The sequence below is a fragment of the Lepidochelys olivacea genome (genome assembly GCF_965140295.1).
Source record: "Lepidochelys olivacea isolate rLepOli2 genome assembly, chromosome: 1".
Classification (NCBI taxonomy): domain Eukaryota; kingdom Metazoa; phylum Chordata; order Testudines; family Cheloniidae; genus Lepidochelys; species Lepidochelys olivacea.
Window position 1 is genome coordinate 13393841 of NC_140411.1, and position 25959 is coordinate 13419799.

Genomic DNA, 25959 nt, shown 5'->3' on the forward strand with positions numbered 1-25959 from the left:
TAGTATGTACCTGTACAGGATAGAATCAGAACTGATCAATTGTGTGTAGTAGGCTCTGTAAGGCTAACTGCTATGGAAGACTCTCTTTTAGAAGAAGTGGTAGGGACCTGTGCTTCTGGAGAAGAGTTCCAGTGAAGCTCTGTGAAGTTCCATGTCTCTCTGGTGTGCAGCAGGTTGACCACTGTCAAGTCAAAATCGGGCCCGGACTGGTTACATTTTTGCTCAGTATTTGCTGAGTGCTGAAAATGCTCGGTCTTGTATCGAACACAGAAGAAAACGTGGTTCATACCACAAGAAGTTTAGATTCCAGTCCAAGATTTCTCAATTTCCCTAGCAAGGCCTATTTTGATGGTGCAAATACTATACATCCTCTCTCTTTTTCCTGCGTTCTCCCCGTTATGAATGGTCATTCAGCGGTCTGCTGCAGTCCTCCGTTACAACAACGTGACTGGTACTTTCCAGTATGTCAAAGCAGGTTATATTTTACTGATACAAATTTTCTTTGTTTAATTTCTTTTAATTTATTTCCTTAAACTAATTCCCTCCTTCCCCTTAAATTAAAAACAAATGTGATGGTGGGGGTGAAGTACTCAAGCTCAGAAGAGCCCTAATGGTTGTTACATGGCCATCTTCCCCGTGTGCTAGAAATGCAAGCTTGCCAAGCCCTACTTCTTCTCTGTCACACACCCACCACATGACTGTAGCTTCTGTTTATCCTCCAGAACAAGAAATACAATAGCAAACATTAAAAAGTCATAATTTTACCAATAGTTACCATGCAGAGCATTCCCTTATACTCACAGGTAACTGTTGATATTGATTTTTTAACGACAAGCAATTTTCCTCGATGTATAATTTGGCATTAGGTTTTTGTCTGTTGTCAAAATGTCAGAAATTCTAATGTTGATGTGTGTATAATCTAGCTACAAAACACCAACTCCCAGATACTCTGCCAGGGTGACCCACAGCACCAGGCTAGTTAATTACAGATGAGACAGAAAGAATTATGCAAGATCATGGCTAGGAAGGCATTTTAAGGAGCGCTTTGAAAGAGAAGGACAGTGCTCCCTGTATGAGCCAGGGGATGTTCCAGCTGACAGGTAGTTTTGGGGGCTGTCAGGCCTCTGGCTCCTGGCCCCCCTGATTGCTGGGGCTGCTGGTGCTCCAGGCTGCATTGCCTGCTGGGGTGACTGCCCCTTAGGGCTGCTGATGCTCCAGGATAGGTGTAGTTGGACTTCTACATGTGGGGGGGGGCAGCTCTAGCCAGGCAAAGGGGGCCATGCGGGGGGGGAGGGGGGCGAATTCCCTGCCTGACAGAGGCCAGCTGGGGGTGGGGGGCACGCTCCCCCATTCCCCTCCCAAACTAGGCTCACAGGGGTCTAGGGTGACCAGGTATCAAGTGTGAAAAATCAGGACGGGGGTGGTGGGTAATAGCCATCGATGTAAGAAAAATCCCTGAATATCGGGACTGTCCCTATAAAATCCGGACATCCGGTCACCCTATAGGTGTCCGACGGTCCCCCGGGGGGGGGAGGGGGGCTGCAGCACCAGGTCTATTGACTACAAGTCCCAGCACGCCACACTCCATGACTACAGATCCCAGCATGCCGTGCTTCCGCAGCCTCCCAGAGCTAGCCTGTCTGTGACTACAGGTCCCAGCATGCCATGCACCCAGACGAGGCCGTGCGCCATGGCTACCGGTCCCGGCGTGCCTCACTCCGCCGGGATCCCTGTCCGCCCAGCTCTCCGCGTTCCGCGCCCCGTGCGGGTTGACTACATGCCCCAGCAGGCCGCGATCGCCGATCGCTCGGGCGCCCGACTGTCGCGGTCAGCGGAAGACTACAATTCCCAGCGTGCTCGACACCAAGTCCCTCCCCTGAACTACAACTCCCGGCATGCAACGCTCCCGCCTGCTCCTCCCTTGTCCCCGGGAAGACTGGCGCGCCCACTGAAGTACTACAGCTCCCACTGGGCTAATGCCCTCAAACTACAAGTCCCAGCATGCACTGCCCCCGTTTTGGTCCTGGGGAAAATTACATGTGTGAGGGGAAGACTACAACTCCCAGCATGCCTCGCGACCGATGCCGCCTGGTGGCCTCGCCGTGCCCGGAGCGTGGCCTGCCGGGAGCTGTAGTTCGCGGCTGGTCTCTAACGGTCCCGCTGGTGGTACTCTTCCCCCCCTCCCCTCGGCCTGTCCCCTCCCCCACTCGCTGGCTGCTGTGGGAAGAGACAGGAGCCGAGGCGGAGGAGGGGGAAGCCGCGCAGCCACCGCCACGGACACCGGGAGCGGGGACGCCGCCGCCGCCGGGGAGACCAGCCACCGTCTCGTTCGCCTGCAGGTGAGCGGTGAGGAGACCCCCCCGCCCAGGGGCCGCGAGCGGGCGCCCGGGGCCACCGCATCCCGGGGTGGGCCGGGCACCGCTGGGCTGGGGAGCGGGTGGGGTGTGTGGGGGGGAGCTGGTAGGGGGCAGGGGGTGTGTGTGTGTGGGGGGGGGAGCTGGTAGGGGGCAGGGGGTATGTGGGGGGGGAGCTGGTTAGGGGGCAGGGGCTGTGTGTGAGGGGGGAGCTGGTTAGGGGGCAGGGGCTGTGTGTGAGGGGGGCAGGGGGTGTGTGTGGGGGGAGCTGGTTAGGGAGGCAGGGGGTGTGTGTGGGGGGAGCTGGTTAGGGAGGCAGGGGCTGTGTGTGTGGGGGAGCTGGTTAGGGGGCAGGGTGTGTGTGTGTGTGGGGGAGCTGGTGGGGGGGAGGTGATGGGGGGCAGGGAGTGTGTGGGGGGGAGCTGGTTGGGGGGCAGGGAGTGTGTGGGGGGGAGCTGGTTGGGGGGCAGGGAGTGTGTGGGGGGGAGCTGGTTGGGGGGCAGGGTGTGTGTGTGGGGGGGGAGCTGGTTGGGGGGCAGGGTGTGTGTGTGGGGGGGGAGCTGGTTGGGGGGCAGGGGGTGTGTGTGAGGGGGGAGCTGGTTAGGGGGGCAGGGGGTGTGTGTGAGGGGGGAGCTGGTTGGGGGGCAGGGAGTGTGTGTGAGGGGGGAGCTGGTTAGGGGGCAGGGGCTGTGTGTGAGGGGGGAGCTGGTTGGGGGGCAGGGAGTGTGTGTGAGGGGGGAGCTGGTTGGGGGGCAGGGAGTGTGTGTGAGGGGGGAGCTGGTTAGGGGGCAGGGGCTGTGTGTGAGGGGGGCAGGGGGTGTGTGTGGGGGGAGCTGGTTAGGGAGGCAGGGGGTGTGTGTGGGGGGAGCTGGTTAGGGAGGCAGGGGGTATGTGGGGGGGAGCTGGTAGGGGGGCAGGGGGTGTGGGTAGGGGGAGCTGGTAGGGGGGCAGGGGGTGTGTGGGGGGGAGCTGGTACGGGGGCAGAGTGTGTGTGTGTGTGGGGAACTGGTAGGGGAGCAGGGGGTATGTCCGGGGGATCTGATAGGCGCTGGTATGTGGCGGGGGGAGCTGGTAGGGGGGCAGGGGGTGTGTGTGTGGGGGGGGGGAGCTGGTAGGGGGACAGGCGGTGTGTGTGAGGGGAACTGGTACTGGGCAGGCGGTGTGGGGGGGGGATCTGATATGCGCTGGTATGGGGGCAGGAGGTATGTGGGGGGGCAGGGGTATGGGGGGGAGCTGGTATGGGGGCATGTGGGGGGGGGGAAGCTGGAACTGGGGTATGTCCGGGGGATCTGGTATGTGGTGGGGAGAGCTGGTACGGACGCAGGGGGCGTGTGGGGGGGAGCTGCTAAAGGGGCAGGGGGTATGTTGGGGGGAGCTGGTGCGGACGCAGGGGGGCATGTGGGGGGGAGCTGCTAAAGGGGTAGGGGGGCGTGTGGGGGGGAGCTGGTACGGGGGGCAGGGGGCATGTGGGGGGAGCTGCTAAAGGTGCATGGGGTATGTTGGGGGGAGCTGGTGCGGATGCAGGGGCATGTGGGGGGGAGCTGCTAAAGGGGCAGGGGGTATGTTGAGGGGAGCTGGTGCAGACGCAGGGGGGCATGTGAGGGGAGTTGCTAAAGGGGCAGGGGGCGTGTGGGGGGCAGCTGGAACAGGGGTGGGGGTATCTCCGGGGGATCTGATATGCACTGCTATGTGCAGGGGAGCTGGTACGGGGGCAGGGGGTATGTGTAGTGGGAGTTAGTAAGGGGTCAAGGGGTATGTAGGGTGGAGTTGGTAAGGGTGCAGAGGGCATGTGGGGGGAGCTGGTATGGCAGAGGGGGACATCTGGGGGGAGGTGGTATGGGGAAGGGGGTCAGGGATATGTGGGGGGAACTGGCAGAAGGGAAGTAGGGGGAGATCATACAGGGCAGGGGGGACTATGAGGAGACCTGGCAGGGTGTGTGTGTGTGTGGGAAGCTGGTATGGAGCAGGATGCATGTCGAGAGAGCTGGTATAGGGTCAAGATTTATGTGAGGGGAGCTGGCAGGGTGCGTGTGAAGCTGATAAGGTATATGTATGGGGAGCTGATATGGGGCATAGGGGTTGTGTGGGGAGCTGGTTTTGGGACATGGGGTATGGAGTGAGCCTGCATAGAGGAAGGGGGCAAGGGAGGAGCTGGCCAGACAGTCAGTTGGCATGGGGGCATATGGGGATTAGCTGGCACGGTGTGAGGGGAGCTCATGTAGAGGGCATGCAGCTGGCATGGATGTAGCATATGGACTGCCATGGGGTAGCATGTTGGTAGAGGGCTGCCATGGTGACATAAGGGGAAACTGGTATGTGTAAGAAACTGGCCCCGTGGGGCTGGCCTGGAGGAAGCTGCCATGTGGGTCTGGGGAGGCATGAAGGAAACAGTAGAGAGCTGGTATGTGAGAGGTAACAGAAGAGGTTTGACATGCATGTTTGGTAGGAGGGACCCTTTTTTAGTGTTTTGAGGGAAATAGGGAGGTATATTAGGAAGGGTCTGGAAGGCATGGAGTACATGTGAAGGGCTGGAATGTGAGTAGCTCACAAAAGCTTATGCTCAAATAAATTGGTTAGTCTCTAAGGTGCCACAAGTACTCCTTTTCTTTTTGGGCAAATAATGGAGGTGCAGGCCTGTGGGAGTTGGCAGCAGGAGAGAGCTTGGGGGATGGTGGTGGTAGTATGGTGGGGAGTTAGAAAGAAAGGTAACAGAGAGCTAAAGGTGGTGTATGGGGAGCTGGAATAATTGCCCTGAGCCCTTGTGATAGGCTACATTTTATCCATATAAACAATAAATATATTAAATGCAGGAGTTTGGCAGGAAAACAAGTTGTATGTGGAAAGCTGGCAAAGGTGGTATGGGGAGGTAGCATAAGGGCAGCTGCTAAGGCGGTGGTTCTCAAACTTTTGTACTGGTGACCCCTTTCACATAGCAAGCCTCTGAGTGCAACCCCCCTACTAAATTAAAAATACTTTTTTATATATTTAACACCATTATAAATGCCGGAGACAAAGTGGGGCTTGGGGTGGAGGCTGACAGCTCGTGACCCCCCATGTAATAACCTCGTGACCCCCTGAGGGGTCCCGACCCCCAGTTTGAGAAGCCCTGTGCTAACGGAAAAGCTGGCAGGGGTGAGAGGAATTGGCAAGGGTTATGGTGGAGCTGGCAGGTGGTAGGAAGGAGTCATAGGGAGACTTGGCAACCATTCAGGGAAACAGGATCTGGCAAGAGCATGGAGGTGGGGGAGGTAATGTGGGTTTCATTCCAACTTTCACCTTTCCTTTTGGTGCTAAAAAGGGAATTAAATCATTGGGGTCTTGGTTAAGGTTATTTATTATTTCTCCTCTTTATAAAGGCTGTGTTTTAAACCTAGGTTTGTGTAGGCTCTTGGAAATCCAGGTAGGTTGATGCAAAAGGGCTGTTTTTAAAATTACGGGATGCTTCTGTTTTGCAGCATACAGTGCAGGAATGTGTGCTAAATGTAAAGGAGTGGGGGGCAAACAGTGTGGAAAATAAAAATGGACTGTTGTATAATTTTATAGTGGGGAAGAAATGAATTGTGCGGTCTCCCTAGCCTGTTTTGTGTTGTATTGGAATTCAGGGTTTAAAATGACACAGATTTGATGAGATTGAAGATGTCATCACATAACATCTGTAGTCTGAAAACAGAGATCACAAGGTTGAGAAATATAAGGCTGCATTAATTTTCCATCCATATACTATTTTACCAATGTAAAAAAAAGGAGCTAGGGTTTTATCTTCTTAAAAATTGATTGCTTGAAGATTTCATTTATTGGTATCATGGTTTTCAGGGCAATTAAGTCCACCATCATTATATTGTGGGCTAATAATACCAGAGAGGAGTCTTGGCTTCCTCAGTCTTTTATGTAAACAGAGGAGTGGTGAAATATGGAAATACAATAAATATTCATTGAAGAAGGTTTTGTACTGGTTATTTTTTTTTCTGCACTGCTTGATGACAAGCTTTCAGGTTATAGCTTGTATTTCCATAGATTGAATTTCATCTAAAAGGAATTCAGTTGTTGCTGAATACTGTCAAATGTAGAAAAACGAGCAGGTTGAGTGAATTTTTCTTCCCAGACAAAGGCATGTTGTGTTAACCAAAAAGAAACTCCGTTTATGTTTTAATCACAATATGATTTAAGATGAGGTAGTGTGTTTATTCTTACTGAGAAATTGTGATGGAGGAAAGTAGAACATTTTCAAGGAATGTGGATGATGGAAACATTTTGCTGGACTTGATTGCATCAACTACATTATTTCATGAATTGTTAACTGTAAAGTGGTTGTTGATTAGAACTCAAACTGAGTAGAGATGGTGAATGATGTAAAGAAAAATAGAAATTAGTACTATGAGATCAAAATTATTTTTTATTTTTTACTGAAGTGCACCTCTTTTAAATTTTAACTAGTTTTCTCTTGACCTTTACAGTTGAGTACATAAAACAAAACTGATATGCTTAATGTTTGTACTTACTAGATACGTACAATTATAGAAAGGACTTAAATCAGTTAAAATTTTTTAAGCTACTATGAAAATTAGAGCTGCTATTTATATGTCTTAAATGAAAGTGAAGTAATCAAGTTACCTAGTAGTTCTTCCTAAACTTTTTCCAAGGTAAATAAAAATATTTGAATTCTCAGTTATATTCTGGCTGGTTGATTTAATTGATGGCTTAAAATTCTAACTTTAGATTTTTCATAATGATGAAATGATGTGGAGTGTGTGTGTGCATGTGTGTATGTATATACATATAATTTTAAATTTCAAATTTCCATGTTTATTATTTTACATACTCTTGTTAAGATGGGCCCTTTTTTCTGTCTGTAAAAATGTTGCATCCTTTTTGGTTGGTTAAAAATACTTGATTATGCTTATAGAAAGGGTTTGCTATGTGGTAAATAAAAGACATTTTGAACACATTTGTTTCATCCTTTTCTACTATGGAACAAGCACGTTGGAAGCTAAACAGCTTTATGGTGCATAGGGTTAGTTGTGAATTTGTTATTCATAATGGACTGTTTAGAGTGAAAAACATAAATGATACATGTGTGCAACACAGAAATTATGAAGTGAAATATCTATACATTGTTCTTCCTTAATGAAGCTGAATCTAATGCAACTGTTACTTTTTTATTCAGCTGATGCTAAATTACCTGTCAAATTCAGTGATGATTGAAGGTTGTAGTGGATGAACTACTCTTGATGATGATTTTAAAGAAATAATTGAGGGCAAAGCTGCAAGAAGAAATTAAAAATAAGTTTTCATGTCCCATTATATTAATAACCACTGAAGAGGTACCAGAAAAAAAAATACTGCTCTCGCTGCATTTAAAAATATTTCTTAGGCAATTGAAAACACTTCAGTGAAACATTTCCGCTAAAGAGTCAATAGTACCTCAATTGGAAGTATAATTAAATTCAGATTTAATTTCATTATAGTTTTAATCATTCAATCTGACTGGAAGTGCAGATAAATTTCAGTATGGCCAAAAAATTGCCAAGATACCTTCCTTAGGTGGGTATGTGTGTATACTTCAGATTAACAGCCACTTCTGATGAATTTTAAAATGCAACAGTAATGGGTGGACATTTGATCTTTTGTAAAACGCTAGGTGGATGGATTTGATGAGGTTTTTAAAGGGAAATTTTTATATTTTTGTTTCTGAGATCACCTTCTTTCCTTCAGTCCAGATTATGATCTTCATTTGTTTTCCAGTCATGCCCTTTGGGCTTGATTATATCTGCAGAAGCCCTGATTTCCTTTTTTCCCAACCCAAATGCTTTGTGTGTTTCCCATTTTCTCGGTAATTCATAAAGTCTCTCCTTAGACCAGTGGTGCCCAAACTTTTCCTGTTGCACCCCCTTACCAGTAATGGAATCTGTCTTTGTCCCCCACTCCATTACTGCACAGTTGGCTCAGTGAGGAGCTGGGCCTAGAGGGAATAAGGACAACGCTGTGGCTGCTGGGGGTGGAGTGAAGCTGGGTCCGGAGCTGGGCTGGGTGGTGCTCCCTTCCCTGAATGTTCCTCCACGCCCCCCCTACAGAGGTACACCCCGCTCTTTGGGGACCACTGCCTTAGACCCTATGTCTCTTAACTGTGGTAGTTCACTGATGAATTAGTCATACCAATGTTTACTTGTGTGCTGCTGGATAGTAGTCAGTTTTGTCAGGTTTCCCTTGGCTGGAGGGAAATCACTTGCTGCTTTGGATGACAGCATGAGCTTTGTTTCCTTTCACTCCAGAGCCAATAAACTTCAGAAAGGAGCAAGTTAATCTTTGTCTTGAGGTAGGAGAAATATCATACTGTTGTGCTTACCCCTCCTTCAAATACATTTTTATCATCTCAATGTTTGAAGTGTCCTCTAGAGTCTAGGGAACCATGAATAACAGGCCAATGTATTTAGACTATAGCGATTCTTTAAAGCATGAGCAGAGTACATCAATTGCTGTAGCAGTGAGAAAAATGCAAATGATTGGCTTAGGAAACAGATAATTTTCATGCTTCTCCTTTTACGATGATTCTGTCCCCTTTTGGTTTTGAGGGCGAGGGAGTATTGAGTGTGAAAGGGTGGTAGTGACAATTATTTTTTTTAGATTTCTGTTGTTCACATCTCAGACTATTCTATAGCTCAACAACTAATAAATTTGATTAAATTATTCTAAAGTTTAAAAAAATTTAACTCCTATTCAAACCATGATTTTGTAGAAATACTTGATATAGTATCATTTAATGAGTCAGGTTGTTTTTATGCGGTTTTCTGTTGCTTTGAAGAAAAATGTAAATAGTCCAATAAGATCTATTACCTCATTCACCTTGTCTCTCTAATAGTATTCCTAGTTCATTTCAAATGTCAACACCTTTGTTCTTTGCTTGTCTTACATTAATAGAATTTCTCTCAAACTATTCATGTAACCACATAAAAGTTGTTTCAGGTCACAAAACTGAAGGATAAATTAAAAACCACTTTGAAATATTTTACCTGTTAACTTATGGTATTTAACTATTTGAATGAAAACAAATATATTGGATCTGGATTGGTCAGTATTAGAGCCAGAGCAGGTTTCCCAGCATTATTCTAACATGACTACAATACCTGTACTCAAATAGACATTGTTCTCAAGAGGTCTTTAAATAGTTATTGTCAGTTTCAGGACCATTGCACCTGTATTTTCCCCCTCATCATCCACCAAGGGTACCAATTTAAAGTCTCCCAGCCATTGCCTTGCCACACTTCCTCCTGACTGGGGTTTTTCCAGGCTGCACAGTTCTCAACCTACATTGTGATGTACCAGAAAGCCAGACTGCTTAAACAGGCCAGCATCTGCACATTGCTTTCTCTGTGAAGGCTATGAACTTTATAATTGCCAGCAGTTGCAAGTTACCCCACAGCTTTCTCTAAGCAAGCACATTTATTCTTAAAGCAAGTGCATTATAGAGAAAACATATTTAAAAGTACCTACCATCAGCTTTGTTCTTCTCAGGGAGTAACACACATTTTGTTAATCTGCTCTGAGATTAACAGACTTGCTTAAATTTCTGAACTCTTTGAGACAGATTGCTGTAAAGCATTGAGGCACTATTTTGGTGGTTTTGTAGGACATCATAACTAGTCATCTTTTGTCTGTAGTTGTTGAAAATGGATCTCCTAAATGCCTTCCACTGTCATGTCATCCATGCATGTTACTGTAGTATTCAGGTGATGAATGACAAATCAAATGTAAAGGGAAGAAGGTAAAGTGCCAGTGGTAAAAGCTGTGCTCTGTTTGACTGAATTCAACATAAATAATTTTTAAATCTGAAGATATAACTCTATGGGCTCAGGGAACGTTTTGTTTTTCCTCCACTACAACATCCAAAGTCCTGATCAGCAGAACTCGGCCATGTGCTGGACAGTCTGGTGAATCTGTACTGTTTTCATCTGGAAGCAGAGTGAAAGGATTTTTGCTGAAGAGTTTTTCACAGTATGTTTTTCATGGATGAGGTTGATTGGATTCAGCCTGGTTTGGCTGCCTTTGTGATATCGGATTTATGTTGTGGGCAGGATAGATGATGGGAACAAATATGGTGTCTTGTCTTGGTGAGTTTCAGCCATTCTTTCTCACTGACTTTTTAGAGATGTTGGGCTAACTTCAGGCTTTGACTTCTACTTACGTGAGCAATTGTTAGGCCTCTTCTCAAGAAATTATTTATTTTGTAATGATAGACTAGTCTATCTCTCTGTCTTTAAGCTTTGTTTTGGAAGGAAGGTTATTAAAATGGTTGTGTCATGGCAGCTCTGGTATCATCTGTAATGCTTGGCCTGTGAACAGTACCTTCTGGTTTCAGAGGCATAATGGCATGGCAAACTGAAAATTCAGATGCAAGCTTCATTTAAATTCAGAAATGGAGGTTTTTATTGGATTAGATAGGAAAATGAATAACACATTCAGCGTTTTATCCCATATATTATTTATTTTGTTGTTTCAATGTTACCCCAGTCTTTGCTGCAGATTATTGTACTGACAACGTATAGTTGAAATGTAGAAATTGGGAAGGCTGAGGGAAAATTCGAGGTTTTGACAGCTGGATATAAAACAGTTTGGCCTTTTAGAGAGACAAGGGAAGTGAGGTAATGTCTTTTATTGGACCAACTTCTGTTGGTGAGAGTGACAAGCCAACAGAAGTTGGTTCAATAAAAGATATTACCTCACCCATCTTGTGTCTCTTATATCCTAGGACCAACAAAACTACAACTCACAGCATACAGTTTGGGCTTTTGGCACTTGGGAAGACATGGGGAGTTCATGTTAGAGCAATTGTTGATCACATGATAATGCAAGTAATACCAATTATCTGCCCTAGTGATGCCCAGCCCAATATCTAATGCTGCATCCAACAGTAAATATTTTGGCAAAAATGGTCAGTCATGAAATGGGTAGCCATTAGTGTTAACACACAAGTTAGATGGATGTGTCCATTCATACTTCTCTTACAGCTGTTATTTAAGGCTGTTTGCAACGTCTAAGAAAACTGTAACTAAATTAGGCGGCCCAGTTATGTTAAAACACACATCCTCTGCCTCCCCTTACATTATGTTTAAAACTTGTAGTTAAACCATGTTGTTACTGGGCTCCCGGACTCTGCGTTAGATGCAGTGTCTGCGTTACATTAGTTATATTTGGGTCACATTTGGAAGGTTTTCTTTGTAGTTACAAAGGTGAGAAACTTAATTAAAAAAAAGCAGCTTAGGTTCTGCTGCACAATTTTGTTGTGGATTCTGCACAAGTGTGGAATATATATTATCTGATTTTTTGGCAATGGATATTGGCTCAGTGCTGATTCTTAATCTGTCAGCTCTTTGATGCCATTCACCATGAGGAGGTGGTGGTGTGCCTGCAGATCCTTCCAAGGGTAGATGGGAATTGCAGAGAAGGTGGTTGTATATAAGTAGGGGCTGTATGGTTGTCACAGTGGTAAAAAATGTCATGGATACCTTCATATTTCTGTTTGTCTGAGGCTTTTCTTTGTGTCAGTGATTTTAATAACTGTACCTTGCAGCGGTGGCTCCTGTTCTGTGGGACTGGCTCAATGTTCCAGGTGTTGTGACCTGGACAACAAGGTTGCAGTGCTTTTTGGGTTTGGCCCAACTGCCCCTCCATCATAAATTTTTAACAGTGAGGGTAATTAGTCATTGGAACAATATACCAAGGATTGTGGTGGATTCTCTATCACTGGCAATTTTTAAATCAAGATGAGATGGTTTTTCTAAAAGATATGCTTTAGGAATTATTTTGGGGAAATTGTATGGCCTGTATTGTACTGGAGCTCAGACTAGATGATCACAATGATCTCTTCTGGCTTTTGAGCACCACTTGCTCAAATTTGACCTGTCCGCTCCTCTGTCATAGTGGAGGAGAGCTGGGTTGAATCTCAGCAGCGCTGCAACTCCATGCATCAGGTCATAACACCTGGAGTGGGGAACTGGGCCCAGTCTTGTGCGGTAGGAGTTGCTGTTGTGGGGTGACAGGACCTGACAACCCCTGCAAAGTCCTTTGTACTTTAAATAGCACTCCCATTATTTTACACACTATTTCCCCCATACCCATGTCTTTTACTACATTTACTGTGACTGTGCTGTGATTTTTATTATTTAAAAATGTTGTGACAAATTTGTGGCCTTACATATTAAGGCAGTTACTCTGAGATTTAGTGAGATGGTCTAGGCTACAGTGCCTTTAATATTTTGATGTCCCCCTCAATTTTGTCCCTTTTCATTAGATTTATATAGTGTGGGCTCTTTGTTTTCCTAGTACTTGGCCATGATTAGGACTTGAATGAAAGCTAGATTTTTGAAACTCGTTCCAGATAAGTCTGAGATGTTGCTGGTTGAATAAGGAAAAAGATACAAAGGAGATAGTATAGATATCTTCCTCAATTGAGGGCATATCTGTTTGCTAACATGGCTCAGAACCTTAGGGGTTCTCAGCTATTGATGGGTTCCCAGGTAACAGCTGTAGCTAATATTGCTTTTTTTTATTTTAAGTTGGTTTGTCCAGTGCTACATTAACTTTGCCATGGTTATCTGTGACTTCAAATATTAGTACTACTTTGGTAGCACCTTCCATCCAAAGTTCTCAGAAACCGTGCAAATATTAATTAAGTAAGCCTCGCATTATCCGTATGACTGGGTGGTATTATCTCCATTTTATAGGGAAATTTTATGGGGAAACTGAAGCAGAGAGGTGAAGTGGCTTTCAGAAGTTACACAGAAAATTTTGGTCAGAGCCAGGAATATATTTCATAGTTCAGGGCCAGAAGAGACCATCTTGTCTGACCTCATTAATATCACTGATCATTAAATTTCACCCAGATACCCTTCTATTGAGCCTAGTAACTTGTGTTTAACTAAAGTATAACTAACTTCTGTTTGGCTGAAGCATATCTTCCAGAAAGGCATTCTTTTGAAGACACCAAGAGATAGAAAATTCACCAATTCCCTTGGCAGCTTGTTCCAATGGTTAATCACCTTTGCTGTTTTTTTTAAGGGCCTTATTGATTGAATTTGTCTGACTTCAGCTTCCAGCCATTGGTTTTTATTACATCTTTCTCTGCTAGATTAAAGAACCTTTTATTACCTTGTATTTTCTGCCTGTGAAAATATTTATACACTGTGATCAAGTCACCTTTCACTCTTTGGTGAGCTAAACAGACTGAGGTTTTTGAGTTTCACACTATAAGAATCAACTATCCTGTTGGAGAATCTATATCTCCAACCGCATGTCTTAGTGAGTAGGAAGGTAGTCCAGTTGTTAGGATACTAGCTTGAGATTTCAATTCCTTGCACTGCCACAGACTCGCTGTGTGACCTTGGGCAAGTCTCTTGGGACAGGTGTAACTAAAAAGTTAGCTCAATCCAGCTACGTTGCTCAGGGGTGTGAAAAATCCACACCTCTAAGCGATGTAGTTATGATGGCCTAGTCCCTGGTATAAACAGCATTCTTCCATTGACCTAGCTACTGCCTCTTGGGGAGGTGGATTAACTACAGTGACAGGAGAACACCACCTGTCATGATAGTGAGTGTCTATGCTGATGCATGACAAATGCAGGTGCAGCGCTTCTAGTGAAGACATAGCCTTAGTTTCTTTTTGCCTCAGTTCATCTGTGCAATGGGGTTATCAGCACTGCCCTGCCTCTCAGGGGTAATTTGAGGATAAATACATTAAAGATTGTGAAGCATTCAGGTACTGTGGTGATAGGGACAATATAGATACCTACGATAGATATAACAAGACCATCCTTCTCCCATTTGTGACCTGCAGATTGGATTACTGCAGTGTCCTCTGTGGGGAGCTACTCTTTAAATTCACACAGAATTTTCAACTAGTGCCAAATGTGTGCCCCCCATCTAATTAGAAAGGTCTCTTGTAGGAAGCATAACACATTGGTCCTGTGTACAGTTCAAGGTGGTGGTTTTGATCTATAAAACCCTTGTTTTGAATACTATCTGCCTAGGAGAGTTCCTCTTTCCCCATGCTTTATATTGACAGATGAGATTAGTTAGGCTCACTGACAGTCTCTGTCTATATGGGAGGGCTTGGACAGGATGTTCTCTCTGGGGATACTTGACTCTGGAATTTACTTTCCCCATTGATCAGACAAACCCAGAATTCATTGGCCTTCAAGGCAAGCCTCAAGGCCTATCTGATCACTTATGCTTTTGCCTGAGGTGGTGACTTTAGGGGTGGGGTTTAAGTATCTTTAATGGCTCCGGGTGTTTTCTTTGACTGAGATTACATTTTTCTTGTTTAGTTATTTTAATTTCTGTGGGTTTATAATGCTCTACCCTAGAGATTGAAAAAGTTGTGTTATGAAAAATAACGTATTCACAGGCTTTTGGCTCATAATTGTCTCCTTTAGGCATTGACAGAATGCACAGAAATACAGGTTGTGGAAATCAGATGGCTATGTTGACTTGTTTACTGTGTTTTTCATGCTCTAGAAACCCAATAGGGGACCTTTTTGATCACAAAGCTCATAACTTGTTTCCATAAAAGGTTGTGTTTTCTACTTGGTTCACTTTATTTTACCTTGAGGACCAACTTGGCTACAAATAGTTTCTGTATCTTGGAAAATTTCAAAACAACTTCACTACTGAATTAAAAAGGAATATTAACTTCTGCATGTGTCAGGTTCTGTGGACTATTACACTTATTGAGCTTGTTCCACAGGACAGTCATGAATTTAGAAATCTCTATCAAGCCCATTAGTGTTGCATCTGAATACTTAACAACACTGTAACAAACCAAATTTAAGAAGAAATAGTATTTGCCATCAGTCACAAGACACCTACCATTAACACCCGTACATCCCCACAAATGATAAATGCCTTCCCAGCTTCTGATCCTAAAAGTCAGGTTACATTGGTGCCTTGCACTGAATCTAAAAGGTGAGAGCCAATTCCAAAGCGGAGAGCGGTCCACTGAGAATTTCCTGCCACCTGCCCCCAGAATTCAACACAACGTGAATCCTCACTGAATTTCTTGGTAGCAAAGCCCCAGAAGCCTTGGTGCCCAGAGCCTAGAAGCTCTGACGTTATTATTGTATGTGGATTTTTTACAGTCATTTTACAGTAGATTCTTATTCTGAACAAAGTGCCTGCACAGATGAAAGTTATACTCTATCAAACGTCTTTGGATAGCCAAATATCAGAAAACTAAATTTCTATGAAATTGGCATTTTAACTATGTACAGAAACATATCTTAAAGTACGTTCATGCCCACACTGCGTAGTATCTGAGTGCCTTACAATTTTTAATGCATTTATCCTTACAATGCTATCATGAGATATGTCAGTGCTATTATCCTCTCTTTACAAATGGGGGACTAAAGCAAAATGATTTGCCCAGAGTCACACACACAGTCTGTGGCAGAGTCAGGGATTGAACTCAGGCTGAAACAATGGACTATCTTTTCTTTCATTACCAAAAAAATATAACCCTCCCTCTCCAAAAACACACAGGCACCCAAAGGATTTCTGTTTTTAACAGTTTCCTCCCTAGGCATCGTACATTGACAGTTTATGAGGGGGTGGGCATTGGGAAAGACAACTAGAAATTACATGTAAAGGTGCATTCTCAGAATGAAATATTTGTATTTCTCACTGGGGACAAATAGTCTCTACAAGTCCTTTTTTTGGTAGAAAAAGCATGTAGTAGGAGTATCCAGATGCTACTTAACATCACTTGGAAGTATCCAGGCCCTAATCCCACACTGTAGAAAAAGAGCCTGTTTAAATCAGAGCAGATTTTTGAAAGCCATGCTTCCTTCCAGAGCCTTAATGATAAGAAAAGGGGTACTTGTGGCACCTTAGAGACTAACCAATTTATTTGAGCATGAGCTTTCGGGAGCTACAGCTCACTTCATCGGATGCATACCGACTTCCACGGTATGCATCCGATGAAGTGAGCTGTAGCTCCCGAAAGCTCATGCTCAAATAAATTGGTTAGTCTCTAAGGTGCCACAAGTACTCCTTTTCTTTTTGCGAATACAGATTAACACGGCTGTTACTCTGAAACCTGTCTTAATGATAAGAAATGACCAACAGTCAATCTACTAGATCCCAAAGATCTTGAACGTTTTACATTTTAATTCAAGTGGACTAAAGGAAAATAAAAAACAACAAAAAAAAGGCAGCCATGGAGACAATGACCAGTCTCTAAATTTCTGTTGGTGGAATCCTGGTGGATAAATTTCTGGAATCCCCTTTATGTCGCTTGAGCTTACTATAAAGAGATTACAGATAAAATATTTCTCTTTTTTCAGTTTTACTTTGTATAGTCAGTTTTGCTGTTTCTTCCTTTAGACCAGTTTCCATGTTTATGTGGACTTTTCTTGCAGCAGCAGGAAAAATACAACTATTTTAAAACAAAGGAAAGTGTAATTATTAAACCACAAAAATTGGTAAGGAGAAACCTGGGGACAGGTGCAGTACCTGAAACTTCTTCCAAGTAATTTTTTTTTTTAAGCTAACCAAATTTCAAGTTGACTGTATCCCTTTAACTTGGCAAGAAGTTGTCCTGAACCCAGTGTCCTAAAAGAAGTGTTCTTTTCCAGAATTTCTGGCCCAGTGTTTAGCCAGTAAATGTATCGTTGCTTCAACATTTGTGTCTTAAAAAAGCTTTCCTAATAGGGACAATTTATTCCTCGTTGTCGGAGTACCTCTAATACAGATTACTACCTTATAGAATTTTTAATAGAACGCATCTTTTGATTACCTCACACCTGCTAAAATGAGGGGAAAGAAAAAAAACCCTTGTATAACCTGGGATTGCAAACTCTAAAATACCATAATTTTGAGTCATATGGTTATTGCCGTGGTATCTGTACAGGGCAGTTAAGGTTGTTTGGGTGCCTTAACTCTGCATTTCCGTAGCTTAACATGTTTGGATTTTTTTTAAGTTTAACCTTAACTCTGAATTCCTTGAGTTTATTATGCTTATTTTTGGAATAATTGCACCATTCCTGTAATGTGTTTTACTGTAAATTGATGACTGTGTACTCTCAAACGCAACTCCATCTTAATGTTTTTGTCTGGGAATATATACTAAGGGTCGTGAATAATACACAATGCAGTATGTTGATATTTTCTGAAACCCTTGAGTTTTAACAGTGAATAAACTGAAATTTGTGAAGACTCTAATTCAGGTTGGTCCCTGTTAAGCTATTGACATTTTGTATGTAATGTATTTCTGCTATATTTAGTGCGATAAATGTAGGTAAAGTAAACCTTAGCAATGAAGACTATTATGACACAAATAATTAGTGTGTGTATGTATGTTGTGGTGTATGTGCTTTTTTTCCCCTGAACTCTTTTAGCATAACACAAAAGGAGCCATAAGATGGAGGTCTGTGCTGCAATTTCCAACAAATTGCTGCTTCTGGTAAATGATAATACAGTTTGAACCTCTTTGCAGCAGTGGATGAAACAATAGTTACAATAATGCTATTTTTCTGATAAGAGTTGCTTAAATGGGATGCTTGTTTTAATAATGGAATAATTTGCAGGATTTATAAATTATTGTGATTTTATTCTCATGGAAATAGCTGTATTTTGGCTCCTGTTGTTAATTTCTGTAATATGCTGGTTGATACACTCTTTTATCCTGGACAGCTCTGGACTAGTGTGATCAATATGCTTGGGTAATTAGCGTGATGCATAAACCATTTTCCTTAGCTTTGGCCTGGCAGGTGGTTACTAGGTAACTAGTTGGATTGTGCAGGAAAAATGCACAAAATTGATGACCACCCTATGATTAAAGACTAAATAGCTCATATTTTTGTGTGGATTGCAACTTTGAAATCATTGTAATTCAAAATTTGTTTTCTTTTAAAAAAAAATATTCATCCAAGAAGTTCTGAAGACGCATTTTCTAAAGGTTATTTTGTTTTGGCTTATCTACCGTAAGATTCACGTTCTTTCTCTTTCTGTGTCTCATATATTTTTGCTGTGCAATAAGCAGCCATTTTAAAAAAAAGTCTTAATACAAAAACATTGACAATAAACTGAATCTCAAATAACGAAGGATTATTTAAAAACTAGAGAGTAGTGGTGGTCTGAGCAGTGGCAGGGAATATGCAGTTCAGGGAAGAGTGGGGTGAAAAGGAGGGCTTCAGAGTTGTGCAGTAGGAGGTGTTGGAAAGGCTTCAGCTCTGCTCTCACTGACTCCAAGATAGGTCCTACACTCTTTCTTGTATCCTTTCCCCAGCTCCTCAACCTGTGGGTCCCAATCCAACAGCTAGCACTGTGTGGGGAGGTGGGCTGTGCTATACAACTTGTGAGACTGGAGATGAGGAGATGCTTCAGGGGCAGTGAAGGGACTAATGTGCAGACAGTGCATTCCGTGGCTGGGGTAATCAGTTTTAAGGAGCCAGAAGGAGGAGAATTGGGCTGTGGGTATATAGAGATGCTGAAAAATGATTTAAAAAAAACCCAACAAACCTCCAAAGAGGTTGAACGTCCTCAAACTTGGTAACGTGGAGTTAAGGTTGGCTGGGGGTGCCTCATGCAGAACACTGAGTTCTGCTACCCTAGGACTTTTGAAAACCAGAAAATAGAGCTAAGGTACATGTCACCTCTGCAACTCAACCTTAGCCCTGCTCCCAGGAGCTGGCGATGGCTCAGTAAGAGGGGGTGCCATAATAAGTAGACATGAGGAAATTCTGAGAGAATATGCCAATATTTGTGTTTTCATAGATTTTGAATTCCAGAATCTGTCTGCATACACTTCAAATGCCTTCATTGTGTTAGGTGTTCGTTTTATTGAATGGTTGAGTGATTAGTTGGAGTAGATTGGCATAACTATTACTGTGATATGAGAGATGATATGAGAGGTGCATGCGTACTTCCGAGGGTCATGTATGCCTCATTTCAGTGTTGAGTTCTGTAGGATTTGTTAGTAGTGGCACGGGGGGTGGGGGGGGTCATCTTAAGAACATAAAAATGGCCGTACTGGGTCAGACCAAAGGTCCATCTGGCCCAGTATCCTGTCTTCCGACAGTGGCCAACGCTAGGTGCCCCAGAGGGAGTGAACAGAACAGGTAATCACCAAGTGATCCATCCCTTGTCGCCCATTCCCAGCTTCTGGCAAACAGAGGCTAGGGGCACCGTCCCTGTCCATCTTGTCATGTGGATTGTCAGAATGAGGTAGTGTATCCAGCAGTGGTCTGTGGAGCTTAGTGAGGGGTAAGTGAAGGCACTGCTTCACAGAAGGAACCTTCAGAGCAAGGGTGAAAAGGTGGTAACATTAGCAAGTCTGGGGTGATTTGTGTGGAGTAGGGTCAGGGTTTGAGTGTAGGCCACGTGTAGGTAGCTCCTAATTTCTACCTCTTACATAAACATGAATGTTGCCTTAGCAAAGATAAAATGGTAGACTTTGTCCTGCAGTGCTCACGTGCTGTGTTCCCAGAATGTTCTGTAGCATTTGTTTAAGTAGGGTGCTAGTACCTCTGGTGTTGACAGGTTTGGGTGTCACTGAAAGAAGCCAGAGTTAAAGTTGTGTTGCAGGGATGGTGACTACTTTAACTTAGTATTTGCTGCTGATATTCCTCAGATGCTTCAGCAGAACAGAGATAAGTTAAGTACAGCATGGATTGACATTTCCATTAGAGTATGAAGCACTTTTATCCCCAAATTTCCCCAACCTAAAAAGTGAACTTGTACCTTTTGATACACTCAAGACAGAGAGATCCATTATAACTGCACATAATATTGTGTGTGAATAGATATTTAAGGTGGAGCTGGTAGCAATGAAGGTACTCTGAAAACTCAGGCCCTAGCTGTCTCAAGTTAGGTACCCAAAATTAGTGGATACATTTGAGACAATTTTGTACTTGTATCTCTGGGCCTCAGTTCCCAATCCATAAAATGGGGATACCAACACCAGCTAACCTAATTGGAATATTGTGAAGATAAATTTGTTCATATGGGTGAAGCACTAAGACACCATTGTGACAGCACCACAGAAATGCTCAAGAGGAGATTATAAATTTTGTATTCTGTTCAGGCTTTGGATGTTATGCAGTAAATAAGGCCTGGGGCCACACACTGAATAGGGATATAAGGAAACAGAATCATAGAAATGTTGGACTGGAAGAGCCCAATCTAAGCTGCAGTTCTGCAGAAAAGGACCTGGGGATTACAGTGGACGAGAAGCTGGATATGAGTCAACAGTGTGCCCTTGTTGCCAAGAAGGCTAATGGCATATTGGGCTGCATTAGTAGGAGCATTGCCAACAGATGGAGGGAAGTGATTATTCCCCTCTATTCAGCACTGGTGAGGCCACATCTGGAGTATTGCGTCCAGTTTTGGGCCCCCCACTATAGAAAGGATGTGGACAAATTGGAGAGAGTCCAATGGAGGGCAACAAAAATGATTAGGGGACTGGAGAACATGTTTCATGGGGAGAGGCTGAGGGAACTGATCTTCTTAAGTCTGCAGAAGAGAAGAGTGAGGGGGATTTGATAGCAGCCTTCAACTACCTGAAGGGGAGTTCCAAAGAGAATGGAGCTAGGCTGTTTTCAGTAGTGGCAGATGACAGAACAAGGAGCAATGGTCTCAAGTTGCAGTGGGGGAGGTCTAGGTTGGATATTAGGAAAAACTATTTCTCTAGGAGCGTGGTGAAGCACTGGAATGGGTTACCAAGGGAGGTGGTGGAATCTCTATACTTAGAGGTTTTTAAGGCCCAGGTTGACAAAGCCCTGGCTGGGATGATTTCACTGAGGTTGGTCCTGCTTTGATTCTGTGACCTCAATAGGTCATGTAGTCCAGCCCCCTGCACAGAGTCAGGAGTAAGTATAATCTAGACCATCCCTGGCAGGTGTTTGTCTAACCTGTTCTTAAAAACTTCTAATGATGGAGATTTCACAACCTCCCTGGGCAACTTATTGCAGTGCTTAACCCGCTTGACAGTTAGGAAGTTTTTCCTAATGCCCAACCTACACCTCCTAGCTAGGAAGAAGAGCTGGCTGAAACTTTTTTTAAAGTAGCTAACAAAATCATCCAAAGCATAGCACTTGGTGATGATGGGGATGTTTACTGCCCAGACATCTGTTAGGAAAATGCAGCAGGACACAGATTATCAAACAAGTTCTTGGAATGTATTGGAGACAACTTTTTATTACAGAAGTGGAGAAAATGACTAGGGGAGAGGCTGTTCTATATTTGATCCTGAAAAATAGGGAGGAATTGGATGAGCATTTGAAGGTGGAATGTCTGCCCTGGCCTGTACTGAAAATTGGACGGGTCTGTATACTATGGTGCTACATAAAAGTTTCACAAAGAAACTAAAACTTCCTCCCCATTGTGAAAACCTTACTTTGGGTTGACCATGTTCAACAGAACATATCCAGTAGTAGTGGCAGATATGACTTTATGTGGCAAAAATCAGTAATGGATAGATTGTCTCGAGTAAATATTTCTTTATTCTTCATAGTATAGGAGAAAATAATGCATCACCGATTAGAGAAACAAGAAAAAATTATGAATGCTGAAAGAAGCTGGGTTTAAGCCATGAACAGTTTCCTGCCTCCTTCCTCTCTCCAAAACCACACGTACCTGAAACAGATGCCAATTTCTGTTCATTTGACCTCTTCCTAACTGAGCCTGTAACTGTATGATATTATGTCAGATACAGTAGGAATGAAATACTGTCTCATCTTATTAGTGTTGTTTTAATTGATTAAAATAATGGTTGAAAGCACTCTGTAGCTGTTTTAAAAAGTAGATGAAATGGACTAACTAATCAAAATATGTTCACTTAATGACAACATAACTATTACTTTTTAAAAATGCTTCCTGTCAAAAGCCAGAGTTTAAACGTGCACTGAGTGCAATTTGTTAAAAACTGATAACAGCCAAGTGAAAATTGTCATCACTTTTAACCATGCTAGCTCACTCACCAGTGTCAGTTTTGTATTTTAATCTTTTATAACCCACTTAATTGTTGGATACTACAAAGAAATGTAAACCCATTGAAAGAAGTTAAATCACAAATAATCCTTCTACTGTTGAGTTAATTGCATACACGTTTGAGTTTTTCTAAAATAAATTATCTATTCAACTATTTCAGGCTCTGCTTGAGACTTGCACACCTGTGTCTAGCTTGTAGAGGATTTTCCTCATTAATTAAGAGCTCCTCTCTTGTGTTATTACTTAATTGGATGCCACAGGAGTCTGATGAAACAATGAAATACTCTTAATTGCATGCAAACCCCTGTAACAAATGCACCATGCTGTATGTGGTGTTTCTGTAGCTGGTTAGTGTCTAATAGCTGTGTTGGTCAACGAGTAAAAGCAGTCTCTACTTAATTCAGTACACAGTTGATTCAGTACCTTTTTCTTAGAAGTCAACTTGACCTGTTTGTCAGCTTTATTTAAAAAAAATAAAATAAAATAAATCCAAGGTCAAGTGTGTACAACTTAGAAAATTTAAGCAAGTTTAAGTTTGCTTAGTAGATGTATTGCTTAAAAGGGGAGTGCATTTCTCCATAATTCCAAACATGTAATTCTAACTGTAAAATAGTGCATGGTATTTTCTCCCTTGTATATACAAGGTTTGAAAATTTTCCGGGCTACGTGCTAGCCCAGGGGTCTCAAACTCAAATGACCATGAGGGCCACATGAGGACTAGTGCATTGGCCTGAGGGCTGCATCACTGACACCCCACCCTTGCTGCCCCCGGCCCCGCTCCCACTCCACCCCTTCCATGAGGCCCCACCTCTTCTCACCCCTTCCCTGCCCTCATTCCAACCCCTTCTCCGAAGTCCCCATCCCAACCCCGCCCCCTCCCTGCCCCCAGGGGGAGCAGGAGGGGTGCGGGGTGTGGCGGGGGCTTAGGGCAGGGAGTTGAGGTGTAGGAGGTGTGCAGGGTATGGCAGGAGCTCAGGGCAGGGAGTTGAGGTGTGGGGTGCAGGAGGGGGTCAGGGTGCAGGGTGCGGCAGGGGGCTCCGGGCAGGGGGTTGGAGTGCAGGAGGTGTGCGGGATGCGACAGAGGACTCAGGGCAGGGAGTGCAGGAGGTGTGCGGCGGGGGGCTCAGGGCAGGGAGTTGGGGTGTGGGGTGCAGGGTGCGGCAGGGGGCTCAGGGCAGGGAGTGCAGGAGGGGTGGGGTGCCGGAGGGGTGAGGGGTGCAGCAGGGGGTCGGGGTGCAGGGTGCGGTAGGGGGCTCAGGGCAGGGAGTTGGGGTGTGGGGTGCAAGAGGGGTGAGGGGTGCAGCAGGGGTTCGGGGTGCAGGGTGTGGCAGGCGGCTCCAGGCAGGGGGTTGGGGTGCAGAAGCTGTGTGGGCTGCGACAGGGGGCTCAGGGCAGGGAGTTGGGGTGCAGGAGGGGTGTGGCAGCGGGCAGGCAGGGAGTTGGGGTGCAGGGTGCTGGAGGGGTTTGGGGTGCGGGTTCCAGCCCGGCGCCACTTACCTAGAGCGGCTCCGAGGTGGCAGCAGCGCGCACTGGGGCCAGGGCAGGCTCGCTGCCTGCCCGCCCGCCTGCCTGCCTGCCTGCCCTGGCCCCGCGCCGCTCTGCTTCGCTCCGCTCTGTTCCAGGAAGCAGCCGGAACCACGTCCCTGGGGGGGAGTGGGGGGTGGGGCGGGCCGGGGGGCGGGCACACGGCTCCGTGTGCTGCTCTTGCTGCTCCTCCAGGTACCTTCTCTGAAGCTCCCATTTGCCGTGGTTCTCCGTTCCTGGCCAATGGGAGCTGCGAGGGGGCTGTGCCTGGAAGCGAGAGGAACTTGCGGAGTCCTCTTCCGCCGCTCTGGGGCCACAGGGGCATGGTTGCGGCCGCTTCAGGGAGCGGCGTGGGGCTCGTGATGCCACTGGGTAGGCAGAGGGGCGCACAGGAGGGGAGTGCAGGGAGCTTGGCGGGCTGCATGAAAGAACCCCGCGGGCCGCATGTTTGAGACCCCTGTGCTAGCCGGAGGTTGGCATGAAAGATGGGAGAGGGGTTTGCCTGTGTGTTTAAGAGGTGTTCTAGTGAGAAGACCAGTTTTTGTGGCTATATCTCTTATAGTAGCCTCTGGCTAGTCAATGTCTGAAAATTTGAAGCCTTCTCTGTTTTCCTCTGAGAGCTAGAAGGAATTTCTTGACCTGTTGAGGTGCTTATGTCTCCACTACTCTATTTTCTTGCAACTTCTGTTTTTATGATGGGGAACGGTTCTCCTCAGTGTCTCAGTCCCATGGCTGTCTCTGCCGCTCATACCTTTCCCAATCAGCAGAACAGTGTATTGTGCATAATTCATGTCAGTGTCACTGCTGCCCACAGAGTTCTGAATACCTGGAGTGGATCTGGCAAGTCTTTTTTATTTTGCTCAACTGCTTTGGTACACTCTAGCAGCAGCAGCTGAGACAATGTAACTACCTGCAGGCTTGGAAAGACAGAGCTGCCTCTTTTCACATTTGGAGGGTTTTATTCACAACCTTAGCAACTAGAAACACCCTCTCACCCCACCCCCAACCCCACCCCAAGTAGAAGCTTAAATTTGGCAGAAATTGCTAGGTTAAACTCCCACCTCCTTGTATCTCTAGGGCAAGCTGGTTACTGGATACTGGCAAATTGACTTTTCAGGTTCTGCTTAGGTAGGTAGTTGTCTATAATGGTGTTATAAGAAATGGACTGAAAGAGACCTGATCAGTTTTTGAACACTATTATTTTGTTGTGAAAATGCCCCCTGTTCAGTAGTATTTGCCAGTGTAATTTTCTTGGGAGGGTTATATTAGTCCAGTGGTTTTCAATCTTTTTTCACTTGCAAACCCCTAAAAAATTTCAAATGGAGGTGTGGGTCCATTTGGAAATCTTAGACATAGTCTGCAGACCCCCAGGACTCCACGGACCACAAATTGAAAACAATTGTATTAGTCTAAACGAGTTTTAAATTTTTTTTTAATGATAAAGTTCCACCTCTGTCTTCAAAATTAAATTTTTGATTCTCTGCTTAAGTATTTGCTATTGACTTTGAGATGGAGGAGATATTATTTATCAAGAAATAGATTCTTGTTAGAGCAGGAGACCTGGAGTTGAGTGATCTGATTTATGTTCCTTGTTCTAACATGGGATTCTTCTATGACATTGGACAAATCATTTTCCCTTTCACTCAGAGGAGGTTATTAAGATGTAACTCACATGGTGGTTGTAAGATTTAACTTTTTTAAAGATTTTGAGATTTGTGGGTGTAAGGTGTTGTGCATTGGTGTATCCCAGGAAAAAGGAATGGAATAACTATAGATTTGTTGGCATTGAAGATAATAAAGTGATAAGTAACAGTCAAAATGGATTTGTCAAGAACACATCGTGTCAAACCGACCCAGTAGCTTTCTTTGACAGAGTAACAAGCCTCGTGGATGGGGGGGAAGTGGTAGATGTGGTGTATCTTGACGTTAGTAAGGCTTTTGGTACTATCTTGCATGACCTTCTCATAAACAAACTAGGAAAATACAACCTAGATGGAGGTACTATGAGGTGGGTGCATAACTGGTTGGAAAATCATTCCCAGAGAGTAGTTATCAGTGGTTCACAGACAAGCTGGAAGAGGGTATAGAGTGGGGACCCACAGGGATC

General features: G+C 44.6%; 1 protein-coding gene across 3 annotated transcripts in view; it reads left to right on the forward strand.

The window, feature by feature from the left end:
* The first annotated feature begins 2156 nt into the window (after nt 1–2156).
* The window catches only part of FAM168A (family with sequence similarity 168 member A), a 356943-nt gene continuing 333140 nt past the window's right edge, over nt 2157–25959 (forward strand). For 2 of the 3 annotated variants that reach the window (XM_084647890.1, XM_084647891.1), the window contains exon 1: nt 2160–2339. The gene's annotated coding sequence lies outside the window, so the exon portion shown is untranslated. Of the gene's footprint in view, nt 2340–25959 lie in introns of all 3 variants that reach the window. The other variant, XM_084647889.1, reaches the window with a different exon arrangement.